Source organism: Bombus terrestris, chromosome 6 (genome assembly GCF_910591885.1).
Source record: "Bombus terrestris chromosome 6, iyBomTerr1.2, whole genome shotgun sequence".
Lineage (NCBI taxonomy): Eukaryota > Metazoa > Arthropoda > Insecta > Hymenoptera > Apidae > Bombus > Bombus terrestris.
This window is the reverse complement of record NC_063274.1, coordinates 12284698-12312421: the sequence shown is the minus strand read 5'-3', so window position 1 is coordinate 12312421 and position 27724 is coordinate 12284698. Positions and strand designations below refer to the sequence as shown.

Sequence of the window (27724 nt, the reverse complement as noted above, 5' to 3'; positions counted from 1 at the left end):
ATGCTAAAGTAATAGTTAAAAAAAATGCCCTCGATCGTTAAATTTTCACTTCATAATATTCAGTAACAAGCATCAAAGAGAATGTTACAGCTGACACATCGATCAGTATCGATGCAAAATTCAGAACAAAACCATTTTCCCTATCATTATCTTGTACAGTCCCCACGATAAGAATTCACAAAGGGCTACAAACGACTAGCAGGCTTTTCCCTTTTTAAAAGGGCGAAACACGAAACGTGCAAGTGATCAAATGACATATGACAAGATGAAAGGATCCGGGAATATCTGTTTCGAGGCGAAAATAAAAAAAACTGAAAAAAATAGATACGATAAGAAATTGGGCGTAGGTCTGGCAGACACGTGAGATTGTAAGCACGAGAGCAAGACGCAAGATTGCATATAGCGGAGTCTATGGTGAGATGCGTCCATGGTGCGAGTGGAAGATGGGGGTAGAAGATGTTGGAGGATGAGGGCCAGGCCAGAAGGACGGCTTATGGATTCTCCCCTTCCTTCATCCGAACTTTCGCGTGGTAACCCTTGGTATAAAAGGCTGGGTGGTGTCAGGACAGTTAGGTCGTCGACGTGACCCGGGAGTTCGCCTGGAACAACCTCCATTTGTACGGGGAATTACATCCGCGTATGAAGAAAAGTATCTCTATAGCGTTCTGTAAATCCAGAGGAAAGAGAAAGAGGGAAAAATGGTTCACCAAGAAGGATCACCGGAGAGAGAGGTCAAGGTAGGATTAAGATAAAAATTGAACGATGGATTTAATAAGAGAATTTTGTACGTGCCGACGCGTTCCGAACGAAAATAAATACGTTGCGTTTTGGCAATTTGATTTTATATTTTTCCAGAATGCTTAATTGAACGGTGAAATTTTTTAAAATTTCCTTTCATAGCGTCTGATCATCGTGAGCAGAATAAAAGGATTTATTTAAAATAAAAAAAAATATATATATATAATATTTGTCGAAAATTTCGAGTAAGAAAAAAACATTTAACAATAAAATACAGGGAACCGATAAAATAAATATCAGTTAAATCGCGGTTAAAAATTCAAACAGAAACGTTACCAAAATTTTTATTTGTTCTGCAATTTTTATTTTTCCACGTCAAATATATTTCGTAAAATATTCAATTGGATCTTGACAAGTGACATAAACATTTAGCAATATTGGCATCGCTTTTTGTTATTGTTTAACCGAGCATAGCCGAGGGATAGCTTCTGGCATTTTGTTAAAGTTTTATCAAATGATCACTTGATTCGACGTTTTATTTCCACGTTCATTCGTAACTGTGCTCCGACGTAAAATGCACCCCGCTTTTTGTCGTTACACGGATCCATAAATGAGATCACGCGCGTTTGTACAAAAAACGACACGGATTTAAGTTCCAGAATGCCATCACATGAGAATGTATAAATAGTGAAAAATCTCTAACAACGAAGACCGAGATCCAAACATTTGATGTACTGTTCTGTTCATTGAACACGCTACGACTATACAATTTATTGTCTATCGAAATATTGATTCAGAATGAATAGTGTTTAATGTCGTATTAAAGTAAAATCGCGTCACGAACGAAGAGCTCAAACGCGTAATATCATCGCAATAATTCAATGAAACGTGCAAAATGATCTGCATAATCGGAGAATAGAGCGGTACGGAAAGTGGCGTTAGGTAGGATTGATTACTTCCAGCGTGATATGGCGCGCTTATTTAGCATCCATCACCATTTGTTTTCTTTCGGTGTAGTTCAACAAACCCGCTCTAGTCTGATAATAGTTACCATATCGATGTACATATGCTGTTGACTTGCGTGAATATGTATTAACACGGAATCCATAATTTTAGTATCGCAAATTATCCTCTACCTATCGAAGATAGACATTTCTATGAACGGAAATAATTTATTCCTTAATCAAAATTCGATTTTATCTATTTGATTATGAGAGAAAAGGAAGTAGGAAGCAGTCGAAAATTTTGTATTCATCTTGTGAAACTTCAAAGCAATCTTAACCCAAGTTGATCTAATATCAACGATCGATGTGTTAGAATTCAATGTATCAGAAATTCAACAGATCTTCCATATTATTTTTCAAGATATTTATTCCTCGAAGGATTAATCCACTGGAACATAAACCCAGTGAACGTAAAAATATACTTCTTCGAGAATCGCATTACACGCTTCTATCGAAGTTCAACAGGCTCGAAAAACGGCGACATGTATGGGAATTACGGTTTGATCGATGGTTACAGGCATTTCAAGGTGGCGCGTAATATGCTCGCGAATGGAAAGGAGGGCTGTATTCTACTCGATTTTCCGAACCGCCATACGGCAACTTACCCCTTCGAGTCCTTACAACCCTTGTCTGATCGCAACCCCTCCCTGGTGTGATTTTTAATGACCGCTGTTAGGATCTTTGTCTGTGACAAAAGTAGTAGCTATCGCCTCGCTACTACGACGATTTATGAATGAAAGGGAAATATTGCCGGTATGTATGAAAACCGGCGCGAATTGAGAGATCTATCGCGTTGACGGGCATAAAACATTTATTTGCTCGGACAATACGTTAAACAAACACGACCATTCGGTAAACTTGCTTACGCGTTATCTGGCCGTCGCGTGACTACAGCTGTCCATCACGGTTGACAGCATTATTCGCCAGATTCTATCGCCGATATCGCTTCTATCTTCCGCGAGATAATCATCGCGGCCATTGTTAATTATCAATATATGATCGACCGCGAGGGAACTTCGAAGAATACCATGAATATTTCGCGACCGAAAGCTGATAGCTTGCGGTAGTGGAAAATATTTTCAGCGCTGCAACGCTGGAAGTGACGCAGAGGACAGGGTAAACAAAGAAACGTCAAACGAATGATTGGTACATGACAAACGAGAAGACAATCACAATGCACCAGGCTTGAAAAATCAAGCGAAATGCGGAAATAAAAATTAGATATACGCAATAAGAAAGATTAGACGCGAGCGAAATAAAAGGTCGTCCAATTTTCCAATGGGGGTCCTTCAAAGACAGCCGGCACATGTTTCTGACATGGTCATAAACAATATCAACAACCATCGTCGCCCCCATTCGTCTTTTCAAACACAATTAGATCCTTTCCAGCCAGGTTGGAACCTTTGATCTTCATATCCGTGATATATGAACTCCGTGTCACGTTTATCGACGTTAATCGTTCACTCTCTCCAGTCTAGAGAAAATATTTTCTTTCTACGACGATAAAGAACTCGATCGTGGGTCGTGTTAAGCTAGAATTTCCTATAAGCGTCAAACATATGTCTCCGGATACTTTTAGTTTGATACATCGTTCACACAGGAAGATTTCGTGTCAGTGTGAAGCGGTCGTATTACGACAAGTACATTGAAGAAGTATAATATTTAAACGATCTTCATCTGTTACATTCACACCAAACTATACGTCCGACACTTGTAGACTATTCCATTTATAGACACTGGAGACTTATGTGTAGAACTTTGATATAATTTGTAACTCGATCAATATATCTGTTTATTTCGAAAGGCAACACGGTACTAGAATAGATGTGGAAATGTCGGGCAAACCGATTGTCCACCTCCTGTGAGGTTTCTACGCACAAACACCATATTTTACAGTATCAATCATAGAATGCAATAAACGGGTCCAACGAAGGAGAGAGCAGCGTTACGTTGCTAAGATACAGAATCGGTTAATGGCACTATTATGTCTAGGCTGGCCAAACTCTAGCGAGGCAGGGGCCACCATGGGGGTGGCTGACAGAAGGGGTGGCAGGAAGGGTAGACGGTTGGATGATGTCGTCGCAACGTGCTACCAGCTGTGACTTATGACGTATCACGGCGAACGAACAACGCCAGGCACCCCGTTGGTGGGCTTCAAAACTGAGCCTCGCTCGTTCAATAAGCCATGATTTATCGAGAGGCGCATTACGTGCAAGCTTTAAATTCTTTTTTGTAGTAATAATACACCGGCCAAGTGTGTTCCAAGTATATAATACAAAGAAAAGAGAACGACGATGAAATCGTAGAAATGAGAAAATAACTTATAGCTATATAGCGCGAGATTAATTCGGGGCAAAGGTGTGTCGCGGGCGAGTTCCCGAGAAACTCTCGACACCGATTCTAAACCGAGTTCGCTTTGATTCAGCGCGATAAATTCTAATGGTACACGATGAACGATAGGATTACGTGACATGGAACGAAGAACGGCCAGGTTAGTAATCAACGAGATTTCAGTTGCTTCCGAGAATTCGTCGCGACGCGAATTAACAGAGACGGGGAAAAGCTTCGCGCCGTGATATTAATGCATTACTTTAATTATGAAATATACTGCGACTAGAGAAACGTTACTACGATTAAGTAAATAACCCGTATTTCATTATTACGCTCCTAATGCGACGAAACGTTACGAGCTACATACATCGGCCGCATTAACGTAACGAAATCGCTGACGAGATATACGACACGTGAAAATCTCGCGATGAATCATAGTCGCAAGATTAATTACCCTTTCGCTGCTACGTTTGCAATAAACATTACCTGATCGTTGATCAGAAGACATCAATCTTGATTCGGGGATAAATGAAAATCTAAAATTCTTTCAACGAGAGGGATCGCGTTCAGACGATAGTCTAGTCCAGTCGCGAGACATTTTCATTATGGTATATCATCTCGCGACGCTGTGTGATCCGATTATAGCAATTCTCGCAGACGAATCGAATCACGGACGGAAATAAATTTTCTGTTCGATACGATCGTCTTTACCTACGTTCGTACGAAGGGTGATATAAAAACGACAGCGATACTGGAATATTATCGGCAGATTAAACCGCCGTTCATTTGCACGTCTGCTACTTGAAAAGTAATTACCTCGTTGTCATCGACAGACCACCATTGAGCCACGGGGAGGCTCAACAGCTGCGAGGGTGAACCTCTTCATTATTTTCCAATACCTTTGCACTCGAGGCTGCTATCTCTCAGAGCATAAGTGCCGGCTTTATATTCGGACGAACGGGTAAGAGTTTCGAGAAATTAGCTGAACAATTATGTATTATATCCCGTTACTCGTGAAAACAAGTCCCTTCGAGCGTGATTCCCGAGTCTCGATGATCTCTTGTCTCGTCCCTCCTAAAATTGCCAAAATAGGGATCGAATAAAAGAGAAGGAAAATCGACGAAATAGATATTTACAAATATTCAATCCACTGAATATCCATCGAAATGGAAAGTTGAACGTACGCGGGAGATAAACTGAATCTCAAAGTTTTGATAAGGAAAATATATCCAAATATTTTTATAGGTTTAAAAGCGGCTTTTATAAATCATTGACGAGCATTTTAACAGCTGTTGAGGAGAAGTTGTTAATCATATCGCGTATATAAGTATCAGTGACCGTGTTTATATTCGCATTAGCAATATTAATAGCCATAATACCTGCAAATAATCACGAGCAGAAATAATGGATTGACTAATCGGTGTTAGTAACGCATTTGTAAACCAATATACTAAAATAAACGGCTATCCCGTTCAGTTAATGGAAACAGATCCGCTTGAATTTCCAAATGAAGTTGGAGATAACTAAGGTTTGGTAAATAGCTATACGTAATTAAACTGTTAATTAATAAAAATAAAATGAAATGTGATAGAAAACTACAACGGAACTTCCTTTTCTTATCCTTTCCTTTTATTTTTCTACATTTTCTCGTTTTAAGCCAAACACAACTAAGTTAATATTAATGCATACGGTTTCCGACTTCAGCTATATATTTAAAAAGGTTCCTTACTGAAAATTAAAAAAATCTAATATATTAATTTTTCGTAAAAGATTCTCCGTAAAAAAGTATAATCCTATCCCTCAAAATTATTAAACAAGCAAGTTTTGACATCATACATGTAAATTTGTACAACAACAGACAATTTGTGAGAGACTAGAGAAACATTATGAAGAGCCGTCGTAACTCGTGAAATTTCAGACAAAGCTAGTGTGCTTCAACACTACGCCACGTAACATAATTCCGGATTATCGTTTAACCCGTTAATTCGGAAATATGGAGCGAATTGCGTCAATGGGGAGGGGCTGAAACTTCTCGCAAAGTTCTCTTGTTTTTCGCCTACGCTCGCGATAATTCTTCAGCGAGGATTATGTGCGGTACGTCTGTGTAAATCGGAACGTTTCTACTGTTCCCAAACGGTTCGAGCCTTACTCTCACTCTCCTACGCGTTCTCGCTGCGTGTTATCCCTACTTCAGCTTTCTTATCCTCTCTCTCTCTCTCTCTCTCTCTCTTTCTCTCTCTCTCTTTTTCTCTCTCTCTCTACCTACCTAGTAAGCTCGTTCGAGCTTTCTCTCGTTGCTGAGTAAACGCTTCAAACATGCACACTTTGAAGTCGGTAGCTGGTTAAATAGCCCAACGGCCAAAGCAGCCGTGCGCACACCGCGATGTTTTGATTCGAAACACCCTCAGACTGTATTTAGAAGAGATTGCACGTTTGAACGGTGGAGATTGCCGGCTTCCCGATTATTATTAGCACGTTTAAATAGAACACGGTCCAATATACGCGATAGGTGTGGGAAGTGAAAGGGTAAACGTGACCGATCGCGCGACAACCGGTATTTAACTGATACAAAATCCTGTAATTTCGTACGATGGGAAACTAGAACTGAAATCAATGTCTACGAGCGTCCACGTGCATACGAGATATCGTTAACGGATATTAAGATGAGAATAGAAATTATAGTTGGGAGAATTAGTCGAGGAAATTGTAACTGTGAAACTGCAATCGGCAGAGACGAGCAGAGTTTGGACGATTAAAAATCTCGGTACAACTGGTTATATCGCAAAGCAACTGCTGTAGCAGAAAACGGGGTGAACTGGTTTTCGTACGATCAGCAAAGTTAAGCTACAGTGAGCACGGTTTAGCTTATATGCTATAGAATTACATGGGTGACTATTTGGAAACTCTGTGCTCTATGCTCGGTGAATCGAAACCCATTCTAAATTCTACGCTCTCCGTTAAAACGCCAATGGAAATTGATATCGATTTACACAATGAGAGAAATATCCAATGAACGATGAATTTTACAAAAAATATAGACGAAGATTTCAGCTTAATCTTATTATGATATTATTTCAAGTTCCTTCCGCCTAATTTTGCTTTCGTTTCTTTGAAAATGTTTCCTTATTCGCGAAAAAAGTGAATTTTATATTTATAATCTAAGTTTACATTATGTGTTTATGTTTGTCTATTTGAATTAAAGAGTGTATTAGGAAATAAGAAGCATGATTGAAAGAGATCTCAGAAATATTGAGAACAATTCGAATGCTCAATCCTACACATAATTAATTTCCATTTTCAGTATTTCCGAAAGATCATACATATGCAGTATTTACTTTTACTTGCAATAAACTATAAAAGAACTCGCACAGACATAGTATTGTTACCAATCTGAACTCTCCCTCGCCAAGTGTAGCACATAAATGTCGTTAAGAAAGAAATTCGATTAAATCACTTGCCTGACAGATTCTTTTGAAATCGCTGGTACGACATTAATATGCCGCAAGCGTAACGAGCACGTCGCGAGATAAGATCGAATGATGCATCCCATGCTTTAAAGCCGCAGGACCATTGCATTCGAACGCAATCGCGGTCCTTTATGCGTCCTCTGATGCGATTAGATGAGAACGAATAGTTGTTTCGTGTAGGGTACTTGAACTACGAGGGACGATCTCTTTGTGGGGAAGTTTATCGCGTAAGCACAGAATAAAATGATATTGTGAATTTTACGAAGACTGTAATTTGGCCGTTGCCTCGATGCACAATTATGTTTTCAGGCGTAATATATTACAAAACGTGTATTTTAGAGCGTGTAAGTACAAAGATTTCTATATTATTAAATCGTATTAATTATTAAATTATATCATCAGGCAATTTTAAATTAAGATATAATTACAGTAATTGACATCCATAGTAAACACAATGAATCTTGTTTATTAGTCGTATAATACACGTGAAAATTTAATAAACGGCTACATTACTATTTAATTAATAAATTAACTGGCACTCTCCAATTGCAATTATGAATGACAAAAATAGACGATAAATTATTTGAATAAATTAAACTCGATTGAAATAACCACCTTCATAAGTGTTTGCAAATATTATCAGATGTATTCGAAGTACACGTCTCGTTCAAAGATGTAGTTATTCATGTTTTCTTGCCGCAGCAGATCACTTGACCTCGTCCTTGCGCAACATTTACAAAGGAAATCAGTGACCTCGAAAGTAGAATTTCATTTTTGTGATCAAAACGAGAGCTGAAATGTGTGTAGACACCTATCTCGTGTTTATTAATCAATTTCCCGTGTATTTATTATTCATCGAAGGTTTTTCTTTTGTTTCATTCGTTTACTCTCTTATCACTTGAAACTGATCGAAACGTGAATGTAATAAAAAGTTATACAATGATAATGAATTAAATAATTCACAACATATTATTGGAATACACGAATAAAAGATTCAATCAAAATCTTAAACGTGATTAAAAATACATGCAATTGCAGGAATTTATTAAAATATTCTTTCAAGCTTATCAGGTATTCCTATAAAATCGGATTTATAACAAACAAGTACTTGCGAGAATTATGCAATTGTTTGCACAAACGGCCCATATTTAACAAATTACATTCTGCAAGCTCGATTATTTCACATTACACATGTATAATGTTGCATGATCAATGCTTTAATGAGAGTGAAGTTTCATTAAGAGTATTAAATACTCAATTGCAATCTTCTGAAATCTGTTTCCACGTGATCGAATTAGTTGTCTCGTTAAGCGCAAATGCAATTTTCCGCGCTGAAGTTTCGTGCGGCGATCGTGGTAAAATTTTTGATAAAATTAAAAGTTCATTATTCAATGTATGGGAACAACACGGTTTTATAATTATTTGTTATGTCAGATAATTATTGTTTACGTTTCATTATCTATAGACAAATAGATACGAAATTAATATAATACATTTATGTTAGAAATTAAAACACTGTAATAAAGTTTGCTCTTGGCCAATTATATAAAATTTCCTTTCTCTCAGCTAATGAATTTTCTTTTGATGCAATGATAACGAATCCAAATCCAGAATTAATTTACGATACAAAGGCATTAAATTATAAGAGATAAAGGAAAATGAGCAAAATTTTTAAATAAAATAAATTCAAATCTAATTGATAAGTTTACGGATTATTTCTATGTTAGTTCATTTAATATTTCATACGAAGCATACGGAACATCCTATTAATGGTTATCGACAGTTCCAATAAATTCTATTAGTTTTACACCGTATACTCATAAAGAACGGCAACAGGAAGCGGCCGTTATTGCTTACGAGAGAACATCGCCTGTAGAACGTGATCGTCAGACTTTACAGGGCGAAATATACGCGAAAAGTTAGTCTTTTTCCAGCAGAGAAGGCACGAGAAGTAATTTGAAGCGAGATCGAAGCGAAGCTTTGATTACCAGCTTGACTAACGAGACTTCGTCCTTACTAGAAAACGGGAATGGCGGTTCGTTCGTTTTCAGCTACCTATCTCCAGAGAATCGATTTAGCAACGGCAGTACCATCGTACCCTGCCGATTCTTCGACAATGAAAGATCGATTTCACATTTGTAATCGGGCGAACGCGACATCAACTACCGCCTTCACCTCGCAAAGACCGAGAAAAGGAAGGAAAAGAGAAGGAAAAAGTAGTCTAAAGTAGTCAACGCGATCGAAAACGAAGAATTAACGGAAGCCGTTGTTAACTTTAACGTAATCGACGAAACGAGAATTCGGTTGGTGAATTCAACAGGGAGTGTATCGATACGGATCGACGTGCTTCTCTAGCACGCAGCTACGGAGGGAGAACAACTCGAGAGAGGGAACGCTTGAAGATTTTCAAACGAATTCGCCCGACTTCGATAACTCAGTTACAAACTCCGGGTTTCGATTAAACGAAATATCAGAAAACCGTTTGCGTGTGGGCGAGTGCATTCGTTGGGCAACAGAGTCGGGAAAATTCGCTTTTCTATTAAAAAACCGGTGAATATAATTTTCTGAAAGGAACCTCGACATTGGTCAGCGATGCCACCGAGAATTTTATATAGCGACGGCAAAAAGTTTCGTTTGGCTCGTAATTGAATTCGTTCGTGACCAACGAATCGTATAAATATTGTTGCTCGCGAACGATTCGAATATCGAAAATATTTTCATATCCCAAATATTTTTCTTTCCTCGGGAACGCCACGCTCGCATTAGATGCTGTAAAAACCGCGGAGAGATATTCCATCGTGCGCAGTGGAAAAGTTTTTAACTTTTTGTCGTTCTTCGTTAGTAACTCTATGGACGAACGTGCGTCGTAATATACGTTGATACTGCATGTATAATGAACGTGCCAGCCAGGTGTGTGTATCGATTACTTCGAACATTCGGTTCGCGATATTGAAGTAAAAGGATTATGCATATCAATGGCACCAATATTCGGTTACCCGGGTATTCTGACCTCAGCGCGGTCCCAATCCATCGATGAATCGGAGAAGGGCTGTAAAAGGTATAAATAGACCAAAATTTCAGATCTTCTGATTATCTGGCGAATGGTTTGAAAACGAAATACGGGAATCGACTATTCCAAAATACTAGTTTTATTTAAGCAGAGTATTACTATAATGCGATTTACGAATATAAATGATCGTCTCCCTATTTATATGTTTGTACTACTATATATACTGTATGACGACAGGCCGGTTTAATTATTGGTATTTGGATCCTGTACTAATGGGTGCAATATTATTTGACGTTACTGAAATCTGTTTGAAATTAAATGAAATATAAATTCAATTTAAATAACGACAAATTTTTAAAACAAGATAGGATAACAAGGTATACATATGTCTCGTTAAACTTTAATTTGTACAGTTAAATAGAAATATGTTAACAAAAATTTTAATTTGATTTTATAATTCGTAATCGTGAAATGTATGATTGACGATTACTGGAATATCGTCCGTTATATGATAATGAAATGACAATGTTTGTAACATCTAAAGTATTCGAGAAGTAAGAGTCACAGATTAATGTTAATATTACTAAAAATATTTCTCTAACAATTGTTTCTAAATTTTTTGCTTTAAAACGTAAAAAAGAATTGCAATAACTGTCTACATGTTTTTTTATAACACAAACGACCGCCAACTTCCTGCGCGCAAATAAAAATAAAAATACATCAAGCAACACAGTGATTAAACAACGAAGGGAGAAAACAGAAAGAAAAAGAGAGAGAGAAAACCCGTTTAAAGGATGTTGCAGCGAATAATGGAAAGTCTGTCGACGTTAAAGCGATCGACGGAATAAATAACTGATGGTAAGCGCACAAAGCGTGTACTGCGCGACTTCACATGTCCTGTAAAGGTATATACGCGGCGGTTGCAAGGACGCGAGGCTAAAAGGTAGTCACCGTAGGGATATATTCTTCTTCCCTTCCCACTTTTCGTATTTCATTCTCAGTCCAAGCTATGAAAAGCTTCGATGCACGCCGCCCGGGATGGGGCCATTTAATACATAGGTACATATGTCAAGCAATAAGCGAAGTAGATACACTGAAATCTCATATTCGCCCCGAAGCATCTCCACCCTTTCCGCCAGTAGAAAGGATATCATTTCAATAGATGCTACTCGCTCCTGTTCATCGACTGACAATCTCCCATCCACGAATATTGTCCCGTTAGTGTAAAATCAAACGAGAACCTAGGCAACATTTTATCAAGGATCACGTCGATCAGTCACACCGTTTTCTCTGCATCGATTTTGTCACGGTATCCGCTGCTATATAACCAGCAATATTAACTAATAATGTTCCTGGAATTTTCTGCGATCGTTGACATTAATGCTTGGAATTTTGCGTGATAGAAGTTTCATAAATTGGATCGTTGTTAACGGTGAAAGTAAACTTTTACTCTTGCACATATTTTAGTAGCGCTTTTCGAACAAACTGTTTATACAGGGCTATATGAATAGATGAGAGATATAGTTATGAATTTGCGAGCGGCATATATCGCCGTGTCATCGAAGTAGCTATTTATTAACGAGATGAATATGTAAATGATGTATATTATGAATATGTAAATAAATGGATCCGAACCTTCAATTATCGCTTCGATTGTCCCGAAATAATGTTTTGAGATACTATGAAGAGTTTTAAAAGCATAAGCCATAAAGGTATAAAAGTGTTTAAATAAAATTCATGAAACCATTCTAGAGAATAGTCGTGCAATCTAAGAGATATCGTCAAAGGAACATTTCACGTAGCGCTTTCCTTTTCTGCTATCGCTTACAAAAGAGTCCCAGCAGACTGTCCCAGTTTTCAAAATCACTTTAGATGCTTAAAACCTAATCCACTCTGTCCGTAAATGACAGAGATCCGAGGAACAAAAGCATCGAGATGAATACAAAAAAAGAAGATGAGAACAAAAATGGAAAACGGTACATGGAGGAAAAGTAAACCAGAGGAGACTAATTCCAGAGGAAAAAGGCGAGATGCAAACGTGTCGCCGTAGGCGCACTGCGACATTCTTGGGTAAACACGGTGGTTATAGATAAAAGCTTTCAGGGTTTCCCGGATGTTTTTAAATATAGGTTAGTCTCAAGCATACGACAACGAGAAAATAAGACAAAAGATTCTTCGTCCTTGTTATTCGAATATATTGCCTGGAACCAGCTAGATATCGAAAATCACGTGTTTGGATAAATACTTGAATTCAACATCACCGTATTAATATATTTTTATCCAACGATTGTTTTTTTATGAATTCCACGATTTATTTCAGCAATTTCTGATTAAAATACAATACAATCGTATTCAGTCGAATTCGATTAAAAAAACCATTTTACGAGCAACGAAAAATAAATCTCGCGTGTTATTCCAGGAAAAATTTCTAAATTTATTGATCAAGATATTGAAAAACTTTTTGTATATTTTATCGAGTAATATTTCCCACAATTTATGTAAACGAAGAATTTAATAAAATATTGCTACATCCAAAACACGCGTTACCTGCATTTAATATTTGTTTCATTTTTCTAATGATTAATATACATTTATATGTAACGGCGAATTAAAGGATTTGTCGTTTATGTACGATCTCTTAATTAACTCAGGTAGCTTATTTTTTACGTGTTAAAATTTCTCATTTAACCCCGCGTGAAAGAATCACGAAGCTAAATCGCTCGAGCTCGTTTAAGAAAGAAAGAAAGGTAGGCATGCTTAAGAAGGACTTTCGTTTAATTAGAAATTTCCATACCTCGAAGATGTCGTGTTCGGCAACGCGTCCCGACTTCCAGCGGCGTCACTCAATTATGCAACGTTAGTGTACCATTTGTGACGGTGTATGATTAATTAATTATGTAACGTAATCACGATAACGCGTTTACACGCCAAAGCCCGTTCCACTTGTACGCACTATCAATGCCGTATCTGGTGAAGAACACTGTCTAGCAACGTTTTCGACGTACCGACGTATCGTTGCACTGGCATAACGTCGCGAGTCACGTTGCATCAAGAAACTAGCTGCACTGTTCGAAACTCCCGCCACGCTCTCACGCGGTTGTTCCTTACACCGGCTGTCACGTAAACATCACACTGTTACTCGACCACAGACACGTTTCGCGATAAATCAGCACGACCTCGTAACAGCGTGTCGCGAACTCATTCTACGAACGCAGCGGGCGCCACGTAGAGAAGAAAATAAAAACAAGAGTCCCCCCCCCCCGGCCGGCAGCGACACTCGATCAGTTGTCAATGTCACGAATCAGCAGCGATCTTTGTCTTCGAGAATGTCAATTTCTCGTCGACTGCGTATTTACCGTATACCAGCTTCATGCTCTAATCGCGACTCCATCCACAAATTCGGAATCCTCGTTCGCACGAAGCGTCATAAATCCTCTCAGCGAAATATCGTTGACTTGTAATCGTTTAGTCCGGAGCAATTGCCGATAGACAGCACTGAAGCATGAATACCGCGAGAACTACACTGAACTTAACCTCGATTCGAGTTCGTCGTAGAACACACACTCGACGTTCGACAAATCCGAAGGCTACAGTGTGGCGAATATTCTCGTGACGACGACACTTCGCGACACGATGTGCACATGTGACCGTACCGAAAGTGGGCCACTCGTCGAATTGACCAGAGAAACGGCACGAGTAAACCCGCGCGTTATTATTCGTCGTTCGATAACGATTTCGCGAATATATGGCTCAGCGCAGAAGCAAAAATTCGTAGGCTTTTGTACGATCTTCGAACGACGAAATAGCAAAAGGCACGGAGAGAAAAGGCGCGGAAACCCTCCGCTCGCGAAACGGCCCGGTGACTGAATCGAGCGGTGGACGAGGGACGAGCGACGAGGAAAACAGGCGAGTCTGTCGAAAGGGTGGGGGTAACTGGAAAGGGTGGCTGAAGATACACCCATGCTTTACGCATGCGTATACCGTTCCTTATTCCTTCTCGCTCCTCGTTCGACTGTCCTTCACATTTTTGTTCTCGCTTCCGTCTACGCGGTTACGCTCGTTTCCTCGCTTCACCTCACTCGCACACCTTCTTTCTCGTCGTTTCATCCTGGATCGTCTTTTCTCTAGCTCTCTCTCTCTCTCTCTCTCTCTCTTTCTCTTGATCACTCTTCGTAGGCGCACACGGGGTTCTTTAGGCTCGCTACGTGCCTTTATTACTGGCCATTATTTCCCCGGAATGTTGTTAACCGTAACACTACGAAATGATAAATTAATTTGTTCTCGTAGCGGCCTAGGCGGGAAAGTGTATCACGCCAAGGAGGGCTCTGCGCACGTTTTCATAGACGGGGAAAGTTATAGGGTGTGCGGGAAGATACAGTCGCGAGGAGGCTCGATATTGCCGACGAAGGCTCGAGTATTCTGTCGATGTTACGTTTCAATTTTTTTCCTCGAATTCGCAGCTCCGTGAATGGATTAATTCGTATAATGAATTTCGTACGTATATGAGTTACAGTATAAAATACAGGAAAGTATAAGAGAAAAGTTGAATATTCCACATAAAGTTTGTATAATTCAGTATGTAGATTATATATTTATTTTGTATCTATTTATGGTTACTTAAAGTTTGCATGAAAATTCTGATGATATCTTGAACATTAATTTTTTATAAGCGTTAGTTATGAAAAAGCAAGAAAATTTTGCATGGAACAAAGTAGATTATTTAAACGAGACTGCTGTGCTGCCATGTGAAATAAAGATAAGAGTACTTTCGCCGAAATAACATAGAAAAAGTAACTGTGTACTGTAAGAAGGCAAGAAGATATAAAAATTATCTAAAGCAGAGCGTAAAGTACGATATAAATATATTTTTTATAGATATTAGAAAACATTATTAATACCTAATATAGTGTAACCGTAAAGGCTTGATTAAAAAAAAAAAGAATACGTTTACCTTTGACGACTATAAAAAAATTATTTTTCCTGATCCTATCATCCATTATACCACGCCAAGTAAATTCCACGCGATTACCCAACAAAGCAAGCGTTTTTATATCTATTTTTAAAACGAAGCTATTACAATAAAGCATCTACCTAAAATCATCGATTATCATAAAGTTCCGAATAAAATGCTGAAATCAACTCGTATAAAATCCTCTATTACTCCATATCATCCTAATTGAATGTTTCTATAGTACATTTAATATTCGTTACTTCTTTTTAAACGTGATATGTTGATATTGTTTCAATATTCTATCGTACGAGCTTATCGACACGAAAAATACAGGACCATTAATAACGAATAACTGGACTGGGGCAACATCTAAACGATCAAATAGTACTTTCTATCGATAAATGAGGTCGATTAAATCAATTCATCTGCTCTATTCGGGTATCTATATCGACCAGTTTCTGACTCGGTAAATCGCTCGATACGGCCGTGATCCACGTTCGCATAGTTTGTAGCAACAACCGGCTCGTTACCAACATGTTCAGCCAAAGCTGACAATAGGACTTCGTCCAACAGCATCTCTCTATGTTCCCCGTGGCTCTTGTCCGCCGTATATATGAGCGTGATAATCGTAATACAACGGATGAAAGACCGGACGCATAATAGTGACAGGGCTGAGAGCGTTAGTCGCGGTTGACGGAACGTAGTGCGTGTTGTTCCGTTCTCTGTAATCGATGGCTTGTCACACAATCGCGTTATCACTTTTCGTCCCGCAGCACGCGGAATCGTGCAGTACCGCAAATGTAGGAATACTGCGTGGCAACGCGTGTGCACGAGATTTTATTGCTTCCACCGATATCACTTTCGAATGAGTACATCGCATAAATTCGCATCCAGCTTAAACGATGACGAGTATTCCTCGATCGTGATCACCGACTCCCGTGTTTGACTATCGATACGCTTCGATTCATAGGATGAATCGTTGATAAATACCAACCTACGACGATATAACGTTTCTAATGCGTTTGGTTGTTCCATTACGTATACATTATGTATCGTAAGTGCACACGGATGGGTACATTGAACAGGCAAGTGGTTTCATTATTAGCCAATGCAATTAACAAGGCAATGTCTTTAGGTCAGAAAATCATTTATGTTAATGAGCTACTGGTACGGTACATCTGAGTACGCGCGCGATCTGTGAAGGTAATTCACGATTCAAAAGATAGACTATCTTGGGTCCAGAGAATTTCGAACGATTGGTGTAAATATTTTATACTTTGCAAGAGTTTCGTTAACGTAAGTATACGACGTACTGGTTTTATTATATTGAGTACAAATTTAGTTTATCTTCGTTTAACTTATTTAATTAATTAACTTTATTTAGTTAATATAAATAAAGAATTAAATAAAATATCTTGTACAAATGTTATCAAGCTGTTATCAAAATGTTATCTACAAATGTTATCAATTTTGTTTCAAACTTAGTCAGTATAATCATGATAGTCGAATGTCGTAACAGTGCTGGCGAAATTTAAAATTATTTCATACAGCACATATAGTATATTCATAAAAGGTATCTACTATTTCGTGCGCCTGTGTATATGTTTCATATAGTAACATTTTCCTTGGTTCACATTTTTTCATTCATCTTCTCTTAAGATGCGTTATTGATATCACCCTATCTTACATATCGAAAACAGACGATATTTTACTATACACCGTGAAACGGGAGTATAAAATTCCTGTTCGTCCAAAGAAAACGAGGGTAGTTTCATTCTGTAGGAAGAAGTATTTTGGAATTTATTTTCGTCTTTCAATTTCTGCTCCCTCGTAGGTTCCCTACAGATCCATTGAAGTATCGGGAATCGTGATGAAGTCTTCTATCAGATATAAAACCATTCAGGTCGCTCTTCAAACCCGATACACGATATATCTACGTTGCCACCAGTTTCCATGATCGTGTCGAATATAACGTGCAAAATGAAGAAACTCGACTTTCAATTAAACTCCAATTCAATTACACATGTTCTATCGGATTCCTCTATCTCTGATTGCCTACTCGCGCAGACACCGCAAACGCTTTCCATCGTTCTTCTAGGAAATAATACGGTTAACCCCTTCCTACGTGCGATCCATCTACGTATAATGGCTTCTCTACGTGTACCTTACGCGAGCAAACGGTCTCCACGTAACGTTTATCGCCGACGATTCCGCGAAATTTTCCATTGGAAACGCTCGTAACACTCTAACTATGTTTTACGCGCTTAATAAAGTTGAAACGATTAAATTGTACGCACGGCGCTATCGAAATCAGCCGCGTATATGATTTAAATGTATCAATTTTAATGATAATATTTCTTCGTTCGCAAGCTGCACTCTCGTACTATGCAAATTTACCGTGTAAAAATGGAAACGGAATTATAACGATGGGGGCTGTGCGGCTTGAAGCACCCTTTACACTTGTCTACATTCATACAACCTATATCCCTCTCGTAACCTCAAACCTATCTGGATTCTGCACGATTTAATGCCGCTTGTCAGGAGTTTACGACTTGTGCCAATTCTCGACGGACGGATGTCCTTTTCCATGCCCCCTCGATCTTACCACTCCAGCCGCTGATTAGGTAAATAGCCTAAAGGTTCGTCCCTTACGTCTCCATATCCGTCACTGTACCACGCTCAGGGTCTGAAGAGGAATGTGATTGCATATGTATTGGCGGTGAACCTAGTAAACTGATAGCCTTCTTCCTTAGGGACGTATCAACGCGGAAAAACATGTGATAGCCGGAATGAACGTGGGATCTGAAATAACGATTTCCAACTTTTCCGACACAACCGCCCTTACCTTTCCCTCGTGAAATATAGACCGAAATATAACATGAAACGATTTCGGGTTATTCCCTTCGTTTTATCGAATCTTCTTCATATTCTTTATTCAAATTACTAGAAGATACTTAAGTAAAATCCGTATGACAAAATGTTCCAAGAAATATACGTGAAATAGGGAATATTGATTGAAACTTAAATTCACTTTTAATTCGTACACTTGTCGACGAAACTAGAAACACAAAATCGAACTTTATATGCTCCGCCAGTGCAATCCTCATGCACGTGGCAATTATTTTAACCCGAAGAGGAGCACCAGGTCGGACAAACGAAATTACCCATAACGAAGGCTGAGAATGTACCGGGTTAGCTTCACAGCTCATAAAGCTTCATTTTTCTAACCACAAAAAGCCGTAGGAACCGAGAGGAAAAAACTACTGCTCTTGTCTGCAATGTCCCTGGACGATCTGACATCTTTCTTCCTGGTATCTCTCTCTTGGTCAAGCACCGGCTCCTTCCGTATCCCTTCTTTTTTTTTTTCATGGTAGCTGGAGCTCGGTGTCGGTATTTATAGCGCGGAGGAGCCGCAGAACACTGAGAAAGCTGCTCAGCGGGTGGAAACCACCCCGACCGAATCCATGAACCATTTCTTCTAGCAACGCTCCAGCGTAACTTTAGCTTCTGTCGGCCGTAACGCGCATTACGGGAAACTGGCACATGGACACTGTATAGTCGCGGCTAAAAGCCTTAATCGCGGTCACCGTTTCTTTTCTTTATCAAAGAGAAGAATCGTCCGATGTACGATGGTCTGCGACTCTGCAACATTGCTAGCACGGAGACATGCCACGTGTTCTTGCCTTGATCTGCTTCTCAATCGGTAAAAGGGTGTCGAGTCGATGCTAAGCGTTAAGTTATCTATCCCCCCCCCCCCCTCAAGTCGTAGATCATCTCGAACAGGCCAACTTTCCGCTGGATGCCCGTTAAAAAGTTTCACGCAGCTCGACGAACTTTTTGGAACTTTCAGTTTGCGGTCTCTATCCTTGATAAATGTTGGAGTGTGGTTTACATGCCTTGTATCGTGCGTAACGGATGGTCCGTTGTTTAGATACATGGGACGGGCTCGTTCCAACCATTTTTTCGATAGAACCAGAAGATAAAAAAAAACGCAAGGGCGAAATCCCCTCGCTTTTACACGCAAACGAATCCCGAATTTGGTTTACACTTTACTCAGAAACGAATGATCGGTAGTTTCCGAGAAATGTTTTGGATTGGTTTCCAGGTTATCTCTTGGTCAAAATTATTTTATCGTACACGTCGGGTTCATGTGTCTCTTTTTTTCGATCTATTTCTCCGAACTTACTCTACCTTGTTTTCTAAATCTTTCTCTCCTTTGGTGATGCGATACAGTTTTATCGATACACTGCGAGTATGCGTGGTTTCCTTCGTCCGAAAAGTCGTTTGTCACAACGAGTACCACTTTACTTCCATTATTTTCACGGTATTCGAGCAGTTAATATTGGAATCTCTCCAAGTATTTCACAATTCAAATGGCATCTTCGGCCTTCTACTTTCCACAGTCGGTATAAAAGGCGTTTTGCATATCTCTAATTGCACTTTCATTATACGGGAACGTTGGAATGCCTTAATGAATTGGTCCATTATGACACGAAACCGAGCCACAATTCTCGACACGATGTTAAAACAATCGCAAATATATGCACGTGCAAACACAGACGTTTTGTTAATATTTACTTTCGCTTCACTTTCGCTTGATAGAACGATTTTTCGCTTGGGAGGATACGACGAATTAAACGTCGCGCGGGTTACGAAGAACCAGAAGCAGAAATGCATTTATACGATACCACATCGTTCAACCGTACCGTACCGGTCTAGCGTTTTTCCGTTTAAAATAGGTTTGCATAAATGCACAGAAAGAGAGAGGCGAGTGGTCGGAAAGAGTGGCCAAATAAATATCAGGAAGGAAACGGTGGAAACGTCGAGAGGTTCGTGTATAGCGTGCCGCGGAATTATCTGCGCGGAAGCAACGAAGATCGTTCAAGTACGCGAAGGCAAGAATTCCCCAGCCAGTTTTTCTTTTACCCTGGCAACTCGATATTGCTCGGGGTGTACTTCACCGAGCAAGTTTGACATACAGCGGCACGCGAAAGTATTCGTACATTTACCACAGAAAATTTTTATGAATATATTATGTGCGTTATACGAAATGCACGTAATATATCGTGATTATATTGGTAAAGTTTGAAACCAACCCGAAAATGCACATAGAAGTTACAAGATACTTACCGCAAACACATATTTAATAAAAAATTAGTATACAACGTGAATTGCTATCTTATATAGGAATATTAAGTAGTCCCATTGAATATTAAAGCTTATTAAAGCAATAATGGTTAAATGACTATTTAAATACTTTCACGGTCTTTGCGAAATATACATATACTAAACTTGCGCTAAATATCTTCTAGCTTCCATATAGAATTGTTTGAAACTTTACTCATGATAGTTATACTTTACTTTAATCACGATAGTCCAGTTCGCTCAGAACGCTAATGAAAATTCAGAATGTTTCGTATGCGACATATAATACATTCATAAAATATTTCTACAAGTATTCGAATACTTTCGTGGGTAACTGCAAGCAATCCCTTACATGTACGTCACATACATACACATATATGTATGTATGCGCGTCCTTTTAACAAGCTGAAAGTAACCAAGATACGACGGCATGATATGCCTAGCGACGTATTGTGCCCTGACATTCATTCCGGGGGTGCATGTAAGCGAACACACGTGAACTTACACGCGAGTACACATGAGATGACGCTTGCTCGTAGTGGTTCCAGACGTTTTCTCGTACACAGAGCTCGTGCACATGATCGTTGTAGCGCTCTCGGACTAACAGACCCAGGGCTATCGTACGGCCACTCGAGACGGCTGTTAGCATGTTGACTTAAGTGCCTACAAGGATTAACAAGCCAGCCACTTTTTGTCCGGCTATTTATTTTTTCTTTTTCTACAGCATTCGAGGGATGAATCTTAATTACGGTCGACCATCTATGTACACACGCGAATACTTGAATAGTTTAACAAAGAATTATTCGAAACACTTCCCTCCTTTGACCGACTGTACAGCTACGTCCAGTTTGCGGTCGTTCGTGTCGTACGCAGCGTGACGTCGTAAAACACAACCGGAAGTCTGAACAGGGCATTAAAAAAGTTCCAGTGAAAAACGTCCGTACGTAAATAGCCTCTTCCATGTTATGCGAAAACGAAACTGATAAATTCAGTTAACGAAGCCATATATTAACAAGCTGATTAGAGGTAATAAAGTTACGTTCCCGCTTTCTTCATCTACTGTTAACCACCGTATACATATATCGTGAAACCTTCCCGGTATAGAAAGTTCGTTAATAGCTTGCAGACAAAGCTTTACTTAGGACAGCGTTTCTAAAATACCTGCATGCTGGAATGAGGGTGGAAGGAGGGTTGGGTGTCGATGTCCAGGTGCACGGTCTTCAGTGACATGCGAAAAATGTAGAAACTAGAGTAGATGGGCTGTCAGGTTACCGATGTTCCCTCTGGGACTCGTCAAACGTACGGAAAGATGGCAAACCTACTTTTCCAGAAGCTCGGATGCCTCCACGTTCCCCGAGGGTCAGTGATAAAAACCAAGACCAGTCAGCAATCGACAATGAAGGCGCCTTACCTCCCAGCCCTTTTCGACAAAGGGTCCACGCAGGCTGTGGTGGTGGACGACGAGCCCGGCGACAACTCGTAAACTCTCGTCGATTGTCGTCGATTCGTGAAACAAGGGGAAATGACAAGATCGAAAGTTGAGACTCGACGATTTGCCAGGGATCGCCGATGCAGCCAAAAGGGTGGAGCATAAAGCGGCTGAATAGAGAAAAATTCTTCTCGAATTCTGGTTTTTTTTTGACGGGGGAACGTTTCGCCCTTTCATACGCGACGCGACTACTTCCCAAAGATTTCCACCACAAAAGATCCTACGTTTCTATTGAAATGTTACAAAAAGCGATTTGTAACTTTCCCTGTCAGCCTCGTTCCACCACCGAGACGCAAATCATTCTTGAATTAGAAAATAGCGCGCACATTCGATGTTCCATGCCCAACCATAAAAGTCTATACGATAGCAAAACGAGCAAAGAGGGAAGAAGCTATCGGACATAACTTTCTCATAAAATCGAATCGTAGACGCGCGAAACGTTCGCGTTTTTCTGCTGACGTTGGTTCTGTCGTACCTCGTGGCCACCCGTCCTTCCTGCCTGCTCCTATCACAATTCGTTTAATCAACGAACAATGGAGCTTCGAAAACGAATTGTCATGCAAGCGGAAGCGTGTTTGACGCTATCGAAACATTCCAGAACGGTAGCAGCAACAATCGTGTACTCAATGCCAGGGCAAACATGACGGATTAGAGAGGCATTGTTGTAAGGAATTCGGGGATGAGACAGCCTCGTTCACTCTTGTCCAAAGATGAAAAGAGAAAGGGAGGTGGAGAACATGAGAAGGAGAGAAGTGAGCGTAGGAGAAAGAGGGAGACGAGTTAGTCCACGAGAAGTGGATGGGAAGGTAGTTTGGGATTTTGATTGAGGTCGGAAGTGCGTCGAAGGGATGAACCAATATATCCATTGTTAGGATTGTGGAACTTCGGTACCATAGCTTTGCCGATCACGAGTTACTTTGCGCGGCAGCAGTGTCGCGCACACATAGGTAGCCATGATTGTCAGCCCATTCACGCATTTATTTGTCGTCGAATTGTAACTGGTGGAAAACTACGTAGACGGAGAAAGAATGACGTGCGCGCCGGTTCATCGATCACCGGAACGATGAAGCTTTTTCGAATAAAATAATACGCCATATATTTGTGTCAGTATGCAAACACGGAATCGAAGTGCAGCGTAATGGAAATTCTCTGCTCCGAAAGACGGGTTTCCGTTAAACAATATATTTTCAGAGAACAATATTTAATTAACACTGCGTTCCTTCTCGTCACCAGCATCGATTTTTTTATTGTTTGCTCTCAAAGTATAAAAAGTTCTACGTAATAAAGAATGAATGAAGCTCAATGATATATCGTAATATAATATAGAAACGATAATACGACTGTGCTATTATTAGATATAATCCATTCGATGGAACCTTCCTTTCATACATTTTTCCGTTGATGTAGATTGATTTCTATATTTTGGAAACCACGATTGTACTCCTAAAATTTATTCCTTTCCTTATTTTACAATTTTTATCTTTCCGAAATTGTTTTAGATACGTCAGAATTATTCACGATATTTCACCATCCAGGTAAGGGTAATTAAAACGTTATGCGATCGTACGGTCGATCGAAAGATTAAAAGCACAAAATCCTCGGGTGAAGATACCACGGTATCTTACACTAATGCGTCCCGAAACTCACGCTACGCTAATATTCTTGTACGCCATACATTTCACCGTACACCGATAATCCTCAAGATAAATAGGTAATTAATCGAGGTTGCCTTCTATCACGCGACGTAGCGTTGCGCACGCTTAATGCCTCGGGTCAAAGCACGCCGATCGACGCCGGCTGCTAACGTATTCACCCTATAAATAGCAACGCGAAAACTGTTTCACGAAACAATATTAACAGCACTGGCAGAGGAATCAGAGGAATCTCTGTTCCCTTTCAACGACTTGTCCTAGCTTTTGTTACTCTTAGAGCTTTCAATCTGTTGTCTTGTCGTTCCAAAAGTATCGTAATACCTTTAAGAGGAAAAACACGAATACTATAAAGCTACGACGCGATGAACCAGCTTCTTTCTCTAACATGCAACGCTAGAGGAGAATACATTACGCGAAATTAAATTCACTTCTTTCCACGTCGGTGAAGAGAAAAGGGAAGTTTCTTCAGGGTAGAGAAACGAAGCTAGTCCCTCCGGATACGCGTCTCATCGACGCGACTGCGTGCTAATCGACGCGATCGAATTCAGGACGAAAACGAGCGAAATGGAGCATTAAATAGATCGTAAGTTAACGCCGTCTCGGCTGAAATTCTGAAATAAATCGTAGCCGATTTAATTAAGTACGGCCGTGTAAGGCGCCTGCCTTAGCCAGACAAAAAACAACCGAACGAAAGAAAAGTGACCGAGAGACAGGACAAGGGGAACATCCAGGATAAAACTCCGTGGAGGACCGTGAACTTTTTCGATCGGTTCCAGAGCAACTCTGTTTCCGTAGTTTCTCAGAGACACGAGTTTTGGGAAACTCGTCCTCCAAACTGTTACTCTTTTACTTTCTTTCTTTTCGTCGAATGACATTCGTCTAGGAAACGTTGATCAAACGTGGTAGGTGTAACGAAAGAGAATATACTCGACCAGACTGCTGCAGCTTAAATGGCATGGAATATCTGTCGAACTGATTTATCTGGAAATGTTCCCGTTTATTCGTGCGGACGATTAATATCGTGAAACTTTTCAAGTTATTGGTTAAAGAGAAGGGAAATGAAACGACAAAGACCAGACGAGTCAATGGGAAAGAAATTTTAAAAGGAGTAGCTTCTGAAGTTCTTGCAAGTAACTTCTTTGCATTAAATGATATTTAATTTTTATATTTGTGCCGTTCAGAAGCCATATTGATCAGCTTCTTAAGTTAAAAAACACAGGAAAGTGACAACATTGCGAACAGTGTTTTCTAAACTTATTTAAAAATTTTCCAATACTTACGTTACCTTGCAATGAACAAACTCATGAAAGTAAGTCAAAGGTTTCTTGACAATTGAATAATAATAGACCACTTAGGTAATAAAATTAAGAAATTAATAAAAGTGAATTCATCCTTTTAAAGGTTACCTTTTAAAAGATTCATTTATATTGTTCTATAATATTATTCTGTCGTACTTTTAGATTGAACTGTATTTACGAACGTTATGTCAAACATTTTTTTAAATGTAAGATTCTTTAGATATCTTTGAAATGGTTTCAGAAATGATTTAATAAGAGCGAAAATCGTATTGAAGCACGATAAGTCATATCATTATGTTACTTTTATGCGTAAGTTTTTTAAATTAATAAAACGGAAGAGTTTTTCGATCATACGCGTCAATGGTTTTGAAAAGGCTGGAGGGTTGATGACATTCAACGCGAGAAAGTAAGCAGACTGATTTCAAGACGCGATAAATAACTATCAAGTGCTTAGCATCAAACTGGTAATTTATTACAAACTATAGTATAATGTTCGTGCGTGGAACTTAAAGTAAGTCTATAACGTGCCGCCACTTACTCATTATCAACAATTTCGAGATTTATGCGAACTAATAACGTGCGTGCTCCGAGCACTTAATTCCGAGCCAATTTATATATCCTCCTTCTGTTAAGCATGGCTTTCAAATTAATATCAATTAAAAATGTTTGCTCGTTAAATGCCTTAAATTATATGCAAGTATGTTTACATGATAAATCATTGTCGAAAAACGAGAACCATCGTAAAATAAATACAAATAAACTTAAGTCTTTTATATTAGAAATGTTTACAAATTTATAGAAAAAAAGTAATCACCATAAAAAAGTGGCGTATCGTTCGAAAATGGAAAAAAAGGAACTGAATTCAATGTTACGGTTGGAAATTAATTCAGTCTACGATAGTGAAGGGGATCGAAAATTGCAGTGATTTCCAGCGCGATAAGCGAAAAAAAACGAGCGATATGAAAAACGCGGAGAATCGATCGGCTTTTCGGCGCTTAGGGGTGTCAAAAATTACAATGCTCGTGGAATAATGAGTAGAAGAACGAGCTGTTGTGACGCGATATAGCCGAGATTCACGCGCGCCTTCATCATTCCGCTCAATGACGCGTCAAACGCAATCAGAGTGGAGATTACCCCGACGAGGCCTGGGGCTTCGCACTTCCCATAACCATATCCTACCCGATAATCCAACCAATTATTGTAGTTCGTGCGAGAGCACGAAGGAAGGCTGGATAGACAACGTCTGAGGCATTATTTCCGCTTTGTCGGGTATGCTGGTGTCTTCCTTTCGTGCCACTTAGGAGCGCACACGGGAGCGCATAAGTGTGTTGATGGTGGTTTGCGGTGACAATACGCTCGCAAGAAGACACACGAATATCATATTGATCCGAGTTATGTATATCGTATTAATCAATTTATACACTTCGTTACGACAAATATCGTATCCACCTTATCGTAATCCGTGCTTTCGGTAAGAGGTTCTCAATCTCTTGGATCGTATTTCATCGCAATTACATCTAACGACATCTATTAGAACATATTTCTGCGTACGCTTTTTTTGTCATATTTTCCTTTTGAATCGGTTTGATGTAAGTGGATTACCAGTAGAGAGCGAAAAGGACGAAAGGGAAAAAACGAAGACTGATAAGCAAGAGGAGGGATTAAAGCGCACTTATTTTAATTACTTTCTTTGAATCAAAGCAAGCTATTCCTCTGCTTATATCTTTTTTCATTTATCTGTTTAAGTTGTTAAAATTTGCTTGACAGAGGGAATATGAAAAGCACAGTGGCTAAAGAATACACGGCGGTTTACAAAAACCACGAACAGAACTGAACACACACGGACGATTATATGCATATCCTTCTTTAAATCTTCCTCCGTTTCTCGACTATTCTCTCGTTATCCGGTTATGTTATTATACGTCCGCGATAATTATTCTACTTTCCCAGCTGGAAAATTAAGATGGTTAAAAATAACTTCGTCGAATTTTATTCTTATGTAATTTTAGGCAAAAAAATGGAACACCTGTGCTCGTAATTATTTTTTAACGATCTCATAATATTCTATCTGAAAAATCTATTGTCTCTTCCCCCCCTTTTTTATCGAGTTCTCGCAACTCTAATAAATCTCGGAAATTAGATTTGTACACGTGGTCGCGTGACCATTTTGTCGAGCTGTTTTCAATCCCGTAAAAGCGACCTAACCGTGTTAGCCAAGCTGATTTCTCTTCCGGGAGCCTAATTGACCAAGTCGCCGGTTGATTGTGCCCTTCTTTCTCGCTTGCCAGTTGCACGTTGCACACCACTGCTTTTCCATTTCAGGACTGTCTCCGTCTTGCACTTTTTTTTTGCTTTATTTCCTTCTAATCTCATAAAAGACTCTGCTACATATTTTACGCTAATCCTCGCGTAAATAACTTAAAAACTAAACCAGATCTATATTTGAAAAAATGTCTAATATCACTGGAACGAATTTCGACCAGAACGAAAATGAAATTGTTATATACCTTTGGTCTTATTACTTAAAATCTATGTGTTTCAGCAGAAATGAAATGGAACGAAGCACGCGACACGAAACACTCCATTACTCGTTGATCAACGTTTGCGGATCTCGCGAATAGACCACGCAACGCGATCAA

At 39.4% G+C, this 27724-nt stretch overlaps 1 protein-coding gene across 3 annotated transcripts in view; it reads right to left on the bottom strand.

The window, feature by feature from the left end:
* Positions 1-27724, bottom strand: part of LOC100645674 (semaphorin-2A) — a 557658-nt gene that overhangs the window by 447163 nt on the left and 82771 nt on the right. For 2 of the 3 annotated variants that reach the window (XM_012309546.3, XM_048406917.1), the window contains exon 1: positions 13345-14412. The exons of the other annotated variant lie outside the window; for it this stretch is intronic. The gene's annotated coding sequence lies outside the window, so the exon portion shown is untranslated. Of the gene's footprint in view, positions 1-13344; positions 14413-27724 lie in introns of those variants that run through there. 3 annotated transcript variants of the gene reach the window in all.